Below are 5,542 nucleotides of genomic sequence, written 5' to 3'. Positions count from 1 at the left end.
TAAATAGAATGCATGATGTTCCTGAATATTATAAATTTGGGAACACACTCTCATTCTTCCTTTTGCATTGAATCAAGAATATATCCAGTACTTCTCTAAGGATCATGAGAGTTCTAGGTATTAGAGTAAGGTAAATAAGAAAGTACACAAATGTACTCACATATTGTATTAAATGGTTATAGTATTGTTTTTCCCCTATTTTTTTCTGGTAACCCTGGTATCAGCACTATGGGGTTGAGTAAGAAGTTTACTAAACAAAGACGGTCTCAGAGGTTAGAAAGACCAGAAATGTAAGTGAAATGATTGAAAATTGCAATGTAGGGGCGCCTGGGTGGCTCAGTCGGTTAAGCCTCTGACTTTGGCTCAGGTCAGATTTCATGTTTGTGGGTTTGTGCTGACAGCTAGCTCATAGCCTGGAGCATGCTTCCGGTTCTGTGTCTCCTTCTCTGTCTTCCCCTCCCTTTCTCATGCTCTGTCTCTCTCTGTATCAAAAATAAATAAAACATTAAAAAATTTTAAATTGCAATGTAAAATAAATGTGAATTTTTAAGACCTTTAAATCGTATTGTCAAAACACACAATTCTTTGGAATACAAAATTAATTTTGATGAAATTATAGATAGGTAGAGGAAAATTTTGTCAACCCATTTCGAACTACATCACATAAATCCATATTATATTAAATACTGTTATTTGAAATGAGCTGAAGTATGTGTTCATTGTTATTTGGGTAGCTTAAAAATTAAAAATTAATGGCCTTGATAGTAATTTGATTATGTATTGTTATAAAGAGTTACATTTTCTTTTTATGAAATGTTTAAAATCCATGAACAAAATGAAAAGGCAACTTGTAGAATTGGAGAAAATATTTGCAAATCCTATACTTGATAAGTGGCTAATATCCAAAATATGCAAACAACTCATTCAATTCAATAGGGAAAAAAAGCAAAAACAATATAATTAAGTAATATGCAGAAGAGTGCTCACTTCAGTAGCACATATATTAACATTGAAACGATACTGGGAAGATTAGCATGGCCCTTGTGAAAAGATGACATACAAACATACAAATACATGAAGCATTCCATATTTTTAAAAATTGGGCAGAAGAGCTGAATAGACACTTTCCCAAAGAAAACAAGTAAGTGACCATCAGGTACATGCAAATGTGCTAAACATAACTAATTATTAAGGAAGTGCTAATCAAAACCACAATGAGATATAACTTTCCACCTGCTAGAATGGCTATTAATAAAAAATAAGAAATAACAAATGTCGGCAAATATGTGGGGAAAAGGAAATCCTTGTATATTGTTGTTAGAAATGTAAATTTGTGCAGGTAATATGGAAAATAGTTCAGAGGTTCCTCAAAAATTTAAAAATAGAACCAACATGTAATCCAACAATTTTAGTTTTGAATATTTATATGAGGGAAACAATATCACTGTCTTGAAAAGATATTGTCACCCCCATGTTTATTGCAGCATTATTTAATTAATTAATTTATTTTAAAATAATTTATTGTCAAATTGGTTACAACACAACACCCAGTGCTCATCCCAAAACGTTCACTCTTCAGTGCCCATCATCCACTTCCCCTCTTACCCACCCCCAACAACCCTCATTTTGTTCTCAGTATTTAAGAGTCTCTTATGGTTTGACTACCTTCCACTCTATTTTTCCCCTCCCTTCACCCATGGTTTTCTATTAAGTTTCTCAAGATCCACATATGAGTGAAAACCTATAGTATCTGTCTTTCTCTGACTGACTTATTTCACTTAGCATAACACCCCCCAAGTTCTATCCATGTTGCTGCAAATGACCAGATTTCATTCTTTCTCACTGCCAAGTAGTATTCCATTGAATATATAAACCACATATTCTATATCTAATTGTCAATTGCTGGACATTTAGGCTCTTTCCAGGATTTGGCTATTGTTGAATGTGCTACTATAAGGTTTGGGGTACATGTGCCCCTAGGAATCAGCACTCCTGTATTCCTTGGGTAGAGTCCTAGCAGTGCTATTGCTGGGTCATAGAGGAGTTCTATTGTTAATTCTTTAAGGAACTTCCACATTGTTTTCCAGAGCAGCTGAACCAGTTTGCATTCCCACCAGCAATGCAAAGGGTTCCTGTTTCTCCACATCCTTTCCAGCATCAATAGTCTCCTGATTTGTCCACTTTAGCCACTCTGACTGGCATGAAGTTGTATCTTGGTGAGGTTTTGATTTGTATTTACCTGACAATAAGTGACCTTGACCATTGTTCATGTGTCTGTTGGCCATCTGGATGTCCTCTTTGGAGAAGTGTCTATTCATTTCTTCTGCCCATTTCTTCACTGGATTATTTGTTTTTTCTGGTGTAGAGTTTGGTGGGTTCCTTGTAGAGTTTGGTTCTAGCCTTTATCCCATGTCATTTACAACTATCTTTTCCCATTCCACCAGTTGCCTATTAGTTTTGTTGATTGCATCCTTTGCAGTGCAGAAACCTCTTATCTTGCTGAGATTCCAATAGTTCATTTTTGCTCTTGATTGATTCCCTTGCCTTTGGGGATGTGTCAACTAAGAATTTGTTGTACCTGAGGTCAAAGAGGTTGTTTTCTGCTTTCTCCTTTAGGGATTTTTGATGGTTTCCTGTCTCACATTCAGGTCCTTCATCCATTTTGAGTTATTTTTGGGTATGGTGGAAGGAAATGAGCTAGTTTCATTTTTCTTCTTTTTTTAATTTTTTAATGTTTTTTTTTATTATTTTTGAGAGACAGAGAGAGACAGCATGAGCAGGGGAGGGTCAGAGACAGAGGGAGACACAGAATCTGAAGCAGGCTCCAGGCTCTGAGCTATCTGTCAACACAGAGCCCAACACAGGGCTCGAACCTACGAACCATGAGATCATGACCTGAGCTGAAGCCGGATGCTTAACTGACTGAGCCACCCAGGTGCACCTAGTTTCATTCTTCATGTTGCTGTCCAGTTTTCCCAGTACCATCGGTTAAAGAGACTGTCTTTTTTCCACTGGATACTTTCCTGCTTTGTCAAAAATTAATTGGCCATACATGTGTGGGTCCAATTCTGGGTTCTCTATTCTATTCCATTGGTCTATGTGTTTGTTTTTATGCCAGTACCATACTGTCTTGTTCATTACACCTTAGTAGTAGGGGCTAAAATCTGGAATTGTGAGGCTTCCTGTTTTGGTTTACTTCAATATTACTTTGACTATTCCAGGACATTTGTGGTTCCATACAAATTTTTGGATTGTTTGTTCTAGCTTTGAGGAGAGTGCTAGTGTAATTTTGGTTGAGATTCCATTGAATGTTTAGATTGCTTTGGGTATTATTGAAATTTTAATAATACTTCTTCCTCCAATCCATAAGCATGGAATGTTTTTCCATTTATTTGTGTCTTCTTCAATTTCCTTCATAAATTTTCTATAGTTTTCAGCACAGAGATCTTTTATATCTTTGGTTAGGTTTATTCCTAGGTATTTTATGGTGCAATTATAAATGGGATAAGTTTCTCTATTATTGGTGTATACAAATGCAATGAATTTCTGTACATTGATTTTGTGCCCTGCAACTTTGCTTAATTCATGGATCAGTTCTAGCAAAATTTTTGTGGAGTCTGTCGGTTTTCCATGTAGAGTATCATGTGATCTGTGAAAAGTGAAAGATTGACTTCACCTTTGCCAATTTTGATGCATTTTATTTCCTTTTGTTGTCTGATTGCTGATGCTAGGACATCCAGCACTATGTTAAGCAATATATCCTTATTTTGTTCCTGATCTCAGGTGGAAATTCTGTTTCCCCATTGTGGATGATATTAGCTGTTGGCTTTTCATAAATGGCTTTATGATGTTCAAGGATGTTCATTCTATCATGAATTTCTTAAGGGTTTAATTAAGAAAGGATGCTATATTTTGTTGATTTTTTTTCTCTGCATCTATTGTCAGGATCTTATGGTTCTTATATTTTCTTTTGTTAATGTGATGTATTACATTGACTGATTTGTAAATATTCAACTTGTCTTTTAACCCAAGGATAAATCCCATTTGATCATGGAGAATATTTCTTTTTATATGTTGTTGAACTTGGTTTGCTAGTATGTCGTTGAGAATTTTCGCATCCATATTCATCAGTACTGTTGGTCTACAGTTCTCTTTTTCTGCTGGGTCTCTATCTGGTTTGGGAATCAAAGTGATGTTGTCTTCATAGAATGAGTCTGGAAATTTTCTTTCCGTTTCTATTTTTTGGATATTCTGAGAAGGAATTAACTCTGGTTTAAATGTCTGGTAGAATTTCTCAGGGAAGCTATCTGGTCCACCACTCTTATTTGTTGAGAGATTTTTGATAACTGATTCAATGTTCTTCATGAGTTATTTGTTCAAATTTTCTATTCCTTCCCATTTGAATCTTTGTAGTGTGTTTAGGAATTTGTCCATTTCTTCCAGGTTGTCCACTTTGTTGGCATATAACTTTTCATACTATTCCCTGATAATTGCTCATATTTCTGAGGGATTGATTCAATAAATCCATTTCACTTGTGATTTTATCTATTTGGGTCCTCCCAGTTTTCTTTTTGAGTTTGCTTATGTCTAGGGTTTTATCAATTTTGTTTATGTTTTCAAAAAACTGACTCTGAGGGTTCCTGGGTGGCTCAGTTGGCTAAGTGTCCCACTTAGCGAAGGACATGATCTCACGGTCCCTGGGTTCAAGCCCCACCTTGGGTTCTGAGCTGGCAGCTCAGATCCTGGAGCCTGTTTCACATTCTGTGTCTCCCTCTCTGTCTTTGCCCCTTCCCCACTCATGCCCTGTCTCTCTCTGTCTCAAAAATTTTTTTTAAAAAACAACTCTTGGATTTATTGAACTATTCTAATGATTTTTTGGGGGATTCTATATCGTTTATTTCTTCCCTTATCTTTATTATTTCTCTTATTCTGCTGGGTTTGAGGTGTCTTTGCTGTTCTGCTTTCTAAGTCTTTTAAGTGCACTGTTAGATTTTGTATTTGAGATTTTTCTTGTTTGTTTAGATAGACCTGGATTGTAATATATTTACCACTTAGGACTGACTTTGTTGCACTCCAAAAGGTTTAATTGTTGTATTTTGATTTTAATTTGTTTCCATATATGTTTAAAATTCTTTTCTAATTGCCTGATTGACCCATTCATTTTTTAGTAGGATGTTCTTTAACCTCCATGGCTTTGGAGGTTTTCCAGACTTTTTTCTGTGGTTGATTTGAAGTTTCATAGTATTGTGATCTGAAAGTGTGCATGGTATGATCTCAATTTTTTAAATACAAAAGAAGTCAATAAATCTCAATAAATAATCTCAACAAATACATTGAGGGCTGTTTTATGACCTGTATATGATCTATCTTGGAGAATATACCATGTACACTCGAGAAGAAAGTGAATTCCACTCCTATGGAATGCAGAGTCTATCCTAAAGTCCCAAAGTCCATCCCAAGTCCATCTCGTCCAATGTATCATTCAGGGGCATGGTTTCTTTATTGATTCTCTGTCTAGATGATCCATCCATTGCTGTAAGTG

General features: G+C 35.7%; 1 pseudogene; it reads left to right on the top strand.

Annotated features, from left to right (window-relative positions):
* Positions 1-979: 979 nt before the first annotated feature.
* On the top strand, positions 980-1,094 carry LOC115305806 (annotated as a pseudogene).
* Positions 1,095-5,542: the final 4,448 nt, after the last annotated feature.

Source organism: Suricata suricatta, chromosome 10 (genome assembly GCF_006229205.1).
Source record: "Suricata suricatta isolate VVHF042 chromosome 10, meerkat_22Aug2017_6uvM2_HiC, whole genome shotgun sequence".
NCBI classification, from domain to species: Eukaryota; Metazoa; Chordata; class Mammalia; order Carnivora; family Herpestidae; genus Suricata; species Suricata suricatta.
This window is presented reverse-complemented; position numbering and strand designations above follow the sequence as displayed.